This window comes from Panthera uncia (assembly GCF_023721935.1).
Source record: "Panthera uncia isolate 11264 chromosome C1 unlocalized genomic scaffold, Puncia_PCG_1.0 HiC_scaffold_3, whole genome shotgun sequence".
NCBI classification, from domain to species: domain Eukaryota; kingdom Metazoa; phylum Chordata; class Mammalia; order Carnivora; family Felidae; genus Panthera; species Panthera uncia.
In genome coordinates this window covers 76,162,396-76,175,832 of record NW_026057584.1, presented here as the reverse complement: position 1 = coordinate 76,175,832, position 13,437 = coordinate 76,162,396, and the positions used below count along the sequence as shown (strand labels likewise).

The window sequence follows — 13,437 nt, the reverse complement described above, 5'->3', positions numbered from 1 at the left end:
AAAAGGTCTTGACTTCTCCCAAACTGGGCAAAAAGAGAAGAGGGATAGATAAACATTTTTCACAGCATACAGACTATACAGTGTAGACACACTGTCAGAAATCAAGGGGCGAAGGTTCCCAGGAAGTTGGTCAAAGCATTACCTATGCATTTAACCATGGAGTATAGACTGGATTTGGAATTATGTACTCATATCAGTTGGTTAATGGTCTTCAGGAGAATTACATGGAGATAATGTACAATATTCAGGAGCTTCTGATTTGTCATGCTTTTCATGATTGAAATTATGGGATGATTATTAAGATGTATTTGCAATAGAAATTGTTCAAGGGAGTTAGCTTAGGGTTCTTGAAGGCCACGTGAAAGTGTAGGGAGTGGGGAATGATCAGGAGAGGGAGAGAGAGAAGGAGACAGGGAGGGAGAGAGAGGGAGAGAATGAGAATATACTAGTGATGACTTTAGAAGTTATAGATTAATCACTGTGCTTTGATATCTAGGAAAATAGAGGAATAAATAAAAAAGACAGTTGATGCTCACACATCTCAAAAGGGCAGAACAAATGGGAATAACAACCAACATGATTTTGAGAGAAGTAAATCACTCTGATTTAATCTAATTTTATTCTTTGACACAATGACGAGGTTTAAATATGAGAGGAAACAAGAGTTCGTCACTCTTCGCTTTGGTAAAGTTTAGCTTTTGTCTCACATGGCATGTGAAGGGAGGCATAACTTGTGATTGTCAGTGGCTCGGTGACAGCCACTGTCACTGTCAGTGTCAGTGGCTTCGCTGGTCAGTGGCAGACCAGCGAAGACTTTAGAAGGTTGATGGGTATTTATATTGAATGAAATTGGTATTAATCTCCAGAATTAAAGTTAAAAGAATATAAAACATGGAATCTACAGACCAGAAAGTTGCTAAATCTGTAGGGGAGCTGCAAGAATCCAAAGTGAACACAGGAAGAAAGAAGAGTGGCTGCAGTAAGTTGAAGATTGGTGCAAGCCATCAATTAAAATGACACTTGAAAAAAAAAAAGGTACTATTTAGTGTAGTAAATGTAAATGGTAATAGCTCATGTAAATAAAATGACAGTATGCAGACATTCTGACACCATTCTGTAATTAGAAATGAGACACGGAAGAACTGCTTGGATTATTCAGGGGACCCTGCAGTGAGTCCTGCCTTCCCCTTACCACCTTGCCATGTGACAATCCAGTTACAAGACTGTAATGCATGTTTGTCTATTTGTACTTATTTTCCTTCTTTAAGTCCTATGAAGTACTTGATTATTGCTTTGTAAGAGAAGGAATTGTGTTAAATCCTCCAAAAATAAATAATTATTTAATTAAAATGTTCTGTTTTTTTTTTTTTCTCATAGAAACAGTTTTTTAATTTCAAGTCAAATTTTGCGGTAACTTCTTTGAAAGTTCTACTCAATATGTATAATACCAAGAATGCATGGAATCAATTCAAGACATGACAATATGAAGAACTAGGGCCAAGTCGAGTTATAAACAGACAACAAATACTATGTCAGGACCACCCCTGGCCGCAGGGATTATAAAATATAACCTGACTGTGTGGTTCAAATATGAAAATTGTGCACATATGTATTAATAAAATATGTCAAGTATTATTAACATAATTGATATATTAATGAATGCTATATTATTTAACTTACTATATTAACATATTAATAGAGTAAAATATTATCAAGTCTTAACAGCCTCATGCTGTTTGACTTAACAATTCCCCTTCTATGTATTTTAGCCTAAGAAAACAATCATGCTCTGGCAGGAGATATATACAACAGTATACAGCAGTGTTTTTATTTTTAGTATTTTTGGTAACAGATGTGAAAAAGTACAAAGTAAATAATGACATGCATGGGATATCAATCAGGAAAATGGTTCTGCATTTAATGATAAAAAGCATGATATTGCTACAGAAAGAAATTCACAAGTAAAAAGAGAAATTAATTATAAAATAATATGTATATATAATTCTTTAAAGAGTGGTCTGAAAATAAAGACAGGATAGTTATACATAAGATATATTGTTTAAGGAATTAAGGTTGATTTTATTTTTAATTTTTTTCTGAATTTATAAACAAGAAATTGGTAATTTTTTATTTACCAAAACAACTATATAAGGAATAACCACTTATATAAGGAATAACCACTTATACTGATACCCTTTAAATACTATCTGATAATCTTTTTCTTTATTTTTTTCCCTTTAGTTGTTGATGATCTTTTTTGTTAATAAAATTTCATTATTTAACTTTACTTTTGCTGGATATAATATTTTCTGTACTATTTATGTAAAACCCAAAGCTAGACTCCAAAATTATTTTCATTCTGCTCTATTTTATGTATTTAATATGCAAATACAAATATGTGAATTGTAAATAAACAATATTTTATTTTAAATATAGGAGTATTTAATATATAAATTACATATCAACATAAAATATGTAAAATGCAGGAGGATGTATATAGAGAGATAGATAAAATGGATTTTTGTCATATTAGCTGTCCAAAACCTGGCCAATGATTCTGTTTATTTTTAACTTCTTAATTTTTTTCTTGATCTGAAAACATGTCATTGATTTATCTGTTTGACCATTTTTTTGTAATCTCAAAATATCCTAATGAATGTAAAACATTTATTTACTTCTACCTTTTTTCTCTAATTTAAAATTTTGATATACTTTCAAACATATAGAAAATTTGCAATTATTGTACCTAAGACCCTAAATACTATTTGTCCAGATTCGTTAGTTGTTTACATTTTGCTCCTTTTTCTTTATTATTTCTGCTTGCTCTCTCTCCATATGTGTGTGTATGTGTGTGTATAGCATAATTACATAATTGTATGTTACATATATTACATATATGTAACATAAATGATGTAACATATTACACATACATGTAACATACTTAGCATACATATTTTTTTCCCTGAATCTTTCGAGAATAAGTTGCAGACATCATGATTCTTTATTTGAAGTATTTCAGTGTGTATTTCCTATGAATAAGGACATTGTCTTACATAACCGCAGTAAAATTATGGGAATTAAGAAATTTATTATCAACAAAATACTGTTATATAACAGTATATCTAGGATAATATGTGCATTTGGTTGTCATGCCTTTTTATCCTTTAATCTGGAACATTTTCTCAGTCTTTCATGACTTTGAATTTGAAGATATCTTCAGACTTTCCTCATTTTGAGCTTGCCTGATGTTCCCTAATGATCGACTCGGGTTATGCATTTTTGGCAAATGTGTGTACCACAGAAGTGATGTGTCCTTTTTAAGTGCATCAGACCTGGAGGCACATCATGTTTATTTGCTCCGTTATTGATGTTGTCTTTGATTGTTACAGTGGTCTCTGCCAAGTTTCTGCATTGAACATTATTATTTTATTTATTTTCCTTTTTTAAGCTTATTTACTTACTTTGAGAGAGAGTGAGTGAGTGAGTGAGTGAGCAGGGAAGGGGCAGGGGGTGGGTGTAGAGAGAGAATCCCAAGCAGGCCCCATGCTGTCAGCCTGGAGCCCGATGAGGTGCTCAAACCCACAAACTGAGATAATGACCTGAGCCAAAATGAAGAGTTGGACACTGAACCGACTGAGCTACCCAGGTGTCTGTGGAAGTTATTATTTTCCCCATTATTATTAATAAGAGGTTTGTGAGAAGATGCTTTAAGACTATGGAAATATCTTGCTCAACCTCATACTTTTACCCACGAGTGTTTTGCTGATCCACAGGTGTTTTGTTGACAGTTACCTATCATGTTTGCTTAATGGTGATTTTCTAACTCCATCAATACATCTACATTTTGTTAGATGGCATTCCAGGCAAAGGAACAGGTTTTTCTTCTTCCCTATATACTTTATTCACTTCTGTTATTTATATTTTCTATAATGAATAATTTTCTCTATGATAATTACGTATTCCAATTTTCCACTTGTCCCAGATATGACTATTAAGAACTTCTTGGGGCGCCTGGGTGGCGCAGTCGGTTAAGCGTCCGACTTCAGCCAGGTCACGATCTCGCCGTCCGTGAGTTCGAGCCCCGCGTCAGACTCTGGGCTGATGGCTGGAGCCTGGAGCCTGTTTCCGATTCTGTGTCTCCCTCTCTCTCTGCCCCTCCCCCGTTCATGCTCTGTCTCTCTCTGTCCCAAAAATAAATAAAAAACGTTGAAAAAAAATTAAAAAAAAAAAAGTACTTCTTGAAGCTGGGGACTATGTCTTTTTGACATATCCTATCATTTTTAAATGCCTTACTTGTCCCTCAGAAAAAATTGTTGCCACCTTGAAATTTATATACTTTTGTCTCTTTCTTCTCTGTGTACATGTTCTAAAATGTCTGGATAGGTTTTTCACATTTTTATAGTTTTAGTAGACATTCTGAAAGTGAGTTTTGTGTCACTTTTAGGACCTTTGCTTTCCTCTTTTCCTCACTATTTTTCTGGACTTCTTAGATTTCTGTAATACATATAATTTGAGTTTGAAAGGTAACTCTGTTATAGATTGGTGTTTAATTTTCTATTTGCAGATAATTTGACATTTTTTATTATTGTCCAACTTCCCGTTATACTGAAGGCCTAGGATTTGTGTGTTTTTATTTGTTTTTGTTGGCTGTGTGTGTGTGTGTGTGTATTAAATGTTTATTTAATGTTTATTTTGAGAGGGGGAGACAGAGGGAAAACACATGAGCAGGGGAGGGGAAGAGAGACAGGGAGAGAAAATCCCAAGCAGACTGGGTGCTGTCAGTCCAGAACCCTACACAGGGCTTGATCCCATGATATGTGAGGGCATAACCTGAGCCAAAATTAGGAGTTGGACACCTAACCAACTGAGCACCCAGGCACCTTAGCTGTACATTTTTGCAGAATGTGTGAATAGTTTCAGATTTAGGTGGCTGGTATTACCACAACTACCCAGAATTTTAGGTCTGTGTTTTTTAAAACATTATACAAAACATATTGACATTTCAAGTTATTTGCAACATGTCATGATGTAACCAGAATTTATGGTTTGCAGATTTTCACCTTCAGTGGTCTGTATTCTCTTAATCTAGTTTATTTAGTTAAATTGAAGTTTTCTTTATTATTACAATTGTTTTATCAAATAGTACACCTGCCAGTCTACGAAGTAATTTTCTGGAAGATATGTTCATGGTAAATGTAATCCTTATTTTAGATTATTTCATTCCTTGATTTGTCCCAATCAGTTGGGTTTATAAATTTCTCCCTCAGCTTTAAAAATTATCAAACATATATTTGAACAAATGGAAATTCAAGTCCATGAAACTTGAAAACGTGTATAGATTAAAACAAGATAATCAAAAAATAAAATAAAAAAATAAAATAAAACAGGATAATCAATAATACCTGATTATAAGAATCCAATGAAATGTCATTATAACCAATTGCCTCTTGTAATGAAATAAGCTTTTTGACTATAAATAAGGAAAGTTCCTCCTCTCCAGTTTCACAGCAAACATGTCTTACTGTAGTTGGTACATAGGGATCAGGAACAAAATACTTTAGTGCTAGCACATGGCAGGGTAGAAGGCAGCTTGCAAAAGTAGGAAAGAGGAGAGTGTAGAAAGTGTGTACATCCAAGAGGGGCAGCCATTTCTCTGTTCTTGGAGGCTGTGAGCCCAGCCTTAGAAAATCTTTGCTCTTTCAAAGAGGGTAGGGATGTGGGTTCTTATGAGAAATCTCCTACTTTAAATAAATAAATAAATAAATAAATAAATAAATAAATAAATAAAATGGTTTTAAAACCATGGCATGGGATACACAAAACATGTCAGTAAGCAAGCCAGATCTGGTTATTATGTTCCAGTTTGCACCCTCTATTCTGGATACGTTGTAGGGACTAGCAGGTGCTGTAGTGAGAAGAGTCTGTGTTAGAAAAGCTTTTGCTGAGCCTAGGATCACCTCTTAGCTGTGTCAAATTAGGCAAATGGCGTGATTAGTGCTAACTTCAGTTCTCTTGCCTAGGAGGGTGAATATGCTAAAATCTGAAGAAATATAAGGTCTGGAAAATTGCTAGAACTTTATAATTCTTTTGAAATTATATGTGAACCTGAATTTGTATCTTCTGTTAAGCTCTAAGTGTTACACTTACAAAAATGAAATTATAAACATGCGTAGCTTCTTAAAAGTGTCTTCATTCACTTTTGGCATTTAACTGTAAATCGCTAACTCTGTCTAGTCTCCTCTTGTTTGAGAAGCTTTGTGTTGAGTATTAGTAAACTCATTCCTTCTTGAGCCAGGTAGAGGTCCATGTCATCTTGTCTTCCATTCACTAGAGGAAGAAAAATGAGACTTTCAACTCTGAATGCCTCTTCTGCTTGTCAAACTGTTGATTTGATTACACTTGGTTTTGGTGAACTCAAAAAGTACACGTCCCTCATTAGTAAGCTCATATTTCTGTTCAGTACTGTAAACCAAATCTCTGTGGGCAGAGATTCTGCTGGTCACTGAGAATGCCACTAACGATGCTTGCTACTTAAGAGGATTTTTATTTCTACCCTCCATAGTGTGTTTGATCTGCCTGAAATAACACATTGTACTTTAAAGGGTTACATATGTCATCAGGTTGTGTTTGGTTTTGTTTCCTTTTAGGTATTTCTTTTATAACACACTATACCCAGTAGAATAAAATCCATTGAAGTTGAAAATATTTTGAGGTTTGAAATTAATGTGCTTTTCCCAACACCTCTTCTCTAAAACAACTTAATTACTAGAATCTGATGAACTTTACCCTTAGAAGTGAACTTCTGAGAAGAAAGAAATGGATGTTTGTATATATTTGTAAGGTGTGCAAATGGCACGCATGCATTTTTCTCAGTGCGTGGTTTTCAATTAGAATCGAAATGCAATTACAAAGCGAATTGGTGCAATTCTCTGGATAAATCAAGCAAAATTCTTTTCTAACTCAGTGATCTTCATATATCAGACAAAAGTACATTTTAAAAAGCTTGAATTAGTTTAATAAGCACCTCAAGTCTCCAACTTAAATTTACTTATATCATGCTTTTGAATTGCTTTTATGTTGTTCTGCCATGTTCTAGGGAAGCTGTGTTTGTCACATATATTCTTGAAGTCAATGTGCAGACTCTTCTTACCTCTTAAGAGTATTATCTTTGACTTAAATACGGGATATTTGCATACAGTTGGGAATATTTCTGTTCATCAGCCCATTATACTTTCCTAGGTGTATAAACTATATTTTGCAAAACCTTATTTCAGTATGTTTATGTATTGTCTAAGTTTCTGTTGGTCTGGATTAGCTTTTCTGTGACCTTGGCAAATCGCTTACTCATTTGGATTTTTTTCTCTTCACAGATGCATTTTGTAGGAGTATTTTGAAGATGAATGTTTGCAAATCATTTTGAAATTGCCAAACGCCACATACAGTAAGTAATATGTATTTTTATTTTTCCACTCAATTGCAGTCATGCTGAATGAATTTGGCAGTCATAAAAGAACACATTTCTATTTATGGTTCTTGATATTTGTGAATATTGAGGCAAAATGTATATAAAAGATAAAAAATTTGATGAGCTGTTTGCTAGTCTGAATTAAGTTGTATAAATTCAAGATTTCTGATGACAAATTTTACTATTGTTCTACTTATATAACTTGCACATGATATTTCTCACTTATATTTAAATGGGATGTTTTTCTCTTGATCATAAGTTGAGTAGAGTGTAGAAAGCAGGTGTTATTAACCAGTGCTAATACGGGAACTTTAAAAAAGAGTATTAAATTAAGTATTAAGATTGGCCCAGTATTAAGATTTACTGTGAATCAGGTAACTTGTGTGTGTTGCCTATAATTCTCCCTGAAATATTTTAAGATTATTATTTTTATCCTCATTTTATAAATAAACCTGAGACCTAAGAAGTTTTACTACCTTACTCAACATCTTTTCAAAGTGGTGAATCTGGGCTTTGAACCAAGACTTTTCAGAAAATATGGTCTCCAACTATTAATGTAGACAGTTAAATAACCTATCTAAGAGGCTGAATATTTAAGAGTTTAAACGTGTTCTGATAATTTATTTATATTTCTGTTTTCTTTAAGCATTATTCTGAAAATGTATTTTTTTCTGTATTGTCTATCATGTCATTGCTTTCTTGTCAAATGATGCTTTCCAATCTCCAGTCCAACTTGGAATGCTTTAAAAATTTTTTTAATGTTTATTTATTTTTGAGAGAGAGAGAGAGAAGGGGAGGGGCAGCGAGAGAGGGGGACACAGAATCTGAAGCAGGCTCCAGGCTCTGAGCTGTCAGCACAGAGCCCGACATGGGGCTCGAACCCATGAACCAGGAGATCACAACCTGAGCTGAAGTTGGGATGTTTTACCGACAGAGCCACCCACACACCCCAAGCTTGGACTGCCTTGAACTGGTGTGAAATAAATGAAAATGTAGGTCCTGAAAAAAATCACCTAAGGTAATCTTTGATAAAAACAAACAAACAAAAACAAAAACAAAAAACAGGTTTAGAATTAGTATTCTGAAGTTCTTCAAGAGTTTTCTCTCATTCATTAAAAAAAACAACCAAATAAAATTAAAGCCTATTATTATTTTCAGAGTTTGGAGGGACCACAGAATCAGACTCCTAGATTTTACATGCTTGCGTTCCTTGTTTGATGAAGTGAGATGTTTAGGAAGACAGTTCTAAAGTAGAATTTCCAAAAAATGTAGAAACAATAATGGTAGCATTGATGTTTTTATGCTGTCTCCCAATATAACAACTTTAAAAACGTAGTCTAGAGTATGTTTAGGAATTCAGACCACCTGGCTTTAAATGCTGGATTTATCACTTATTAGCTGTATGACTGAACAAATACTTAATGTCGGGGCACCTGGGTGGCATAGTCATTTGAGGGTCCGACTCTCAATTTTGGCTCAGGTCATGATCCCAGGTTTGTGGGATCGAACCCCATGTCTGGCTCTGCTCGCTCTCTCTCTCTCTCTCTCTGTCTCTCCCCCCCCCCACCTCTCTCCCTTGCTTGCTCTTTCCCTCTCTCAAAAAAACATACTTAATGTTTCTTTAAAATGGATGTAAGATTAGATGGAACTGGAGGGTATTATGCTAAGTAAAATAAGTCAGGCAGAGAAAGACAGATACCATATGTTTTCACTCATATGTGGATTCTTAGAAACTTAACAGAAGACCATGGGGGAGGGGAAGGGGGAAAAAAGTTACAGAGAGGGATGGAAGCAAACCATAAGAGACTGTTAAATACTGAGAACAAACTGAGGGTTGATGGGGGGTGGGATGACAGGGAAAGTGGGTAATGGGCATTGAGGAGGGCAGCTGTTGGGATGAGCACTGGGTGTTGTATGGAAAACAATTTGACAATAAATTACATTTAATATAAAAAAATAAAATGGATGTAATATTAGGAACTACTTAATTTCTAGTGTGTTAACACATGTAAAGTATAGCACAATTCCAGGTACAAAGTAATTTGATAATTCAATTTAAATATATTTGTTAATAAGCATCCTAATGTTACATAAAGTACACCACAAAAGTACTCAGTGAATACTGTTGATTGACATGTGCCAAAAGGAACTAAAGTTCAGCCTTCTTTATAAATGTAGACATCTTTTAACTTTTAGTGAAGAAACAAACCATTTAGGTAATCAGCATGTAAATATACAGTATATAAAATCAGCACACATATATATCCTATTGTGTGTTATTTGTATATCTAGGCTGAAATGTGTGTGCTTTTTGTAGAAAAGAAGAGGCAGTGTGAAGTGTTTCCAGAGTCTGAAATGCTTATTTTGAAAGAGACAGGACAAACTTACAGATATAAAATAAAGAAAATAGTTGAAATGATGGTCAGTTAACTTGAGGTCATAATCTCATCTGATACTTTATGAAACAATTTATGGACATTGAAGCCATGTGGACAAGGAAACAAAATTTATTAAGTATTTACTCTATCCCATGTACTTTGCATTCAATATCTCATTTAATCTAAGCAATAATATGATGAAGTAGGTATGTTATTGTCCCCATTGTTTTGTTTGAGGAAAATGCACAATAGGAAGTTTCAATCTATCATTCATGGCAATGAAGCTTTGAGGCTGATCCAATTCTAAAGTCCTGTTTCTTTATACTTTTCACCTGAGTGTTAAGGACTGAAAATTTGTGGTTGATGTAACTTTCTTTTATTTGCATAAAAACACTGCTCCAAAACCTCAGATCATGCATAAGAATTCTTTAGTATATAAGTAGTTGATTATTGAATTTCAACTAAAATAAATGATAATTGCCTCTCATTTGTAACCCAGCCCAAGCTTATTCTGCTCCCACAGGACAGGCGGTAAGTCAAGAGGCAAGGGGTTGGGGCAAGTAAAGCGACTTTATTCAGAAAGACAGCAAACTGAGGAAATGGCAGACTACCATCCCAGAGAAGCATCTTCCCTCAGCATAGAATTTGAGCTGCTTGTACGTTAGCAAAAGGGGATGGTAGAAAGGAGTTGGAGTCAAAAGGTGACTAATATCTGTAGAAATCCAAGAAAGGTCATGTAACTTCTTTGTCCTTGCTCAGTTCATCTTTGTACACAGGAATCTGGTCATGCCATTCCTGTAAGTCTTAATCATAGACTAATCATTTCTGTACTTCCTTATCTTCTGGGTGAAGTAGGTTTTGGGTAAAGAGTGGTTTCTGCAGATCTTAGCTGTAACGTGCCTACATACAGGGCTAAGCAGAATTACTAAACTATTCACCACAGCAGCAAAGGAAATAGCAGTATGAAATCAGACATGCTAAGTTTCTCGCTGTTACATATTGCTAATAGGACCACTTGGCAATCTGAAACAAATCGCCTTTAAAAAATGCTGCTTGTGTAAAGAAAACTTAAAAAGTGAAAAAGTTCCCTAAGGCAGAGACCGTATCTTATGCTTCTCCTCAGAATTTGAAATGCCTAACCACACTGTTTTCCTGCAGTTCTCCTGCCTTTTCATGCAATGGAATGAAGAGTTTAGCTAGACTTAATTATTGCCCTCCCTATTTGTCCTCGTAAAGTGTGTCATCACTGAGGGACGTGCTTACGACACCACACTGACCACACTGACACTTTCCCTTTCCATCTCTTTGGTGATCTTCATCTTTTTCCATTGCAATCATCCACTGATCCCAGTCCTTTTACACATAACTTCTTGAAACAAACTGCCAGCAACATTTTACCTGAGGGATATTTTCGAACTTTCTGGTATTTAAAATATTATTGCCCTAAGAGAGAATAGGTCACTCTGTGTTCTCACACTACTGTTGGTTTTGAGAATAAAGGACTTACAGAATGCTTCTCCTTTCAATTTTCGTGTTTGGTCTCTGAAAAACAAAGCTAGTGATTACATTTAGTGATAATATTTCACTTCATTCAATAGATATTAATTGCATGCTCCGCTAATATGAGAAACACCATGCTGGTTTAGTACTGGAGCAGCAAGTAGGAGGGAAGGACAAAAATGACTCAAGAAAATTCTGTGTTCAATTTAAGGAAATAACACAGGCACAGGCATAAATGAAGGATGTGGTATTAGGATATGGTGTCAGGAGAGTGGCCTAAAGTAATCGAATTAATAAAGCCCTTTAAATAATTTGAGAAATAATAAAAAAAAACAAGTCCCTATATGTGAAAAAGAATAAAGCATTAGAGGAGATTTAAGAAAGGTTTAATTCTGAACAGCATTCGCTCAAGATTTCATCATGGAGGTTGCATTTCCACTAGATCTTGGTGCAGGTGGAAAATGTTCACAGAGAAGTCAAGGAAATGGCATAAAAGAGCTTAGAATTGAAGTGGCGTACTTGACATTAATTAGGCAGCAGGATAAGTTTCTTGTGTTGGTCTCAAAACAGATAACACTGGAAAATTAAGGCTGGGGCTAGGCTGTAGGAAATAGTGGTAAACACATTTACAACTTTGAATTTAATTGGTAGGCAATAGAAAAAAAAACAAAGAATATTTTGGGAAGGCCAATCATGTGAACAAAAATTTCTATTTGAATACTAGCCTGGTGGTGTCTTCACAATGGATTCCAGTTGGAAGACTTGTAGATAAGAGAACAAATTTTAGGAAAATAGAGCAGTATAAGAATAAGAGTGGAGGGTAAGACCTGAGGTAGCAGCAGTGGGAATGGAGACAAGGACTAGATGGAGGTGAGGCTTTGAAGGAGATGGGGACAGGGAGTAATAATAACCAGAATCCCTTGTGTGGTATTTGCTGTGTAACAGACTCTGTTTTAAATAACTTATATTTGTCATTTAATTTTATATCAGACAACTCTGAGAGGTAGATACTGATGTCATCCCCATTTTGCACAAGAGAAAACTGAGGCAGAATTTAGCCAAGTAAATTGTTGTTGGTTAAATAGCTAGAAAATAGCCAAGGTGACACTTGAATGTGTTAAGTCAAGCTCTAGAATCTGTAACTGCACATCATTTCTGAAAAAAATAACTGAGATTTCCAGGTTGAATGAACTGGAAAATGACATTACCAATAGTCAGATAAATAGTTGTGTTTTTTTTGTTTGTTTATTTTGTTTTATTTTGTTTTGTTTTGTTTTGTTTTTTTATTCAGGGTTTGCCCCTTCTTCAGTTAAGTCTTTGGGGTAGGGAGAAACATCTTCTGACTTTTAGGGAGAAGTATCCCTTATGGTTAGTGATGAATCTCTTAGATACATTCATTCCTATGCTGGGCAACAGGAACAGTGTAATTTATGATATTGCTCAATTATAAATTAGAATAGTAAATATGTCATCTTAATATGATTTGTCTTCCTTCCTTAGCAGAGCTTAAACTGAAACAAGGATAGAGTGCTAAATTAAAGATTAAATATCTTGGGTGCATGAAAGACCAATATTTTAGAGTTAGTTTACCATCATACTAAACAATAATTTTGACAAGGGAAAAAAACTAACACCCAACATAGAGAGTATCTCTCTTTTCCTATATTGGAGAAGTAGCATAATATGCCTCCAGAACCATACCATTGCATGGGTTCAGATCCCAGAATGAGGCGTCTTTAGCCATGTGACTTTTGTAATGTGAGATTTTAACTACGTGACTTTAGCTGTGTAACTTTTTGTGTGTCAAGTATGTAAGCTCTCTGGCCTCAGTTTTTTCACCTTTGAAATGTGATAGGAGAAGTAGTATGTTTTCTGAATAATTGTGAAAGTTAAATAAGGTAAAGCACCTACAGGGACCCTTGGGTAGCTCAGTTGGTTAAGTGTCTGGCTCTTGGTTTTGGCTCAGGTCATGATCTCATGGTTCATGGGTTCAAGCCCTGCATTGGGCTCTGTGATGGCAGCACAGAGATTGCTTGGGATTCTCTCTCTCTCTCTCTCTCTCTCTCTCTCTCTCTCTCCCCCCTCCCCCCTCCC

At 35.0% G+C, this 13,437-nt stretch overlaps 1 protein-coding gene across 1 annotated transcript in view; it reads left to right on the top strand.

Moving 5' to 3' along the window:
* GALNT13 (polypeptide N-acetylgalactosaminyltransferase 13) overlaps positions 1–13,437 on the top strand; it is a 528,170-nt gene that overhangs the window by 28,386 nt on the left and 486,347 nt on the right. Inside the window, exon 2 of the mRNA XM_049615630.1 lies at positions 7,371–7,441. The gene's annotated coding sequence lies outside the window, so the exon portion shown is untranslated. The remainder of the gene's footprint in view (positions 1–7,370; positions 7,442–13,437) is intronic.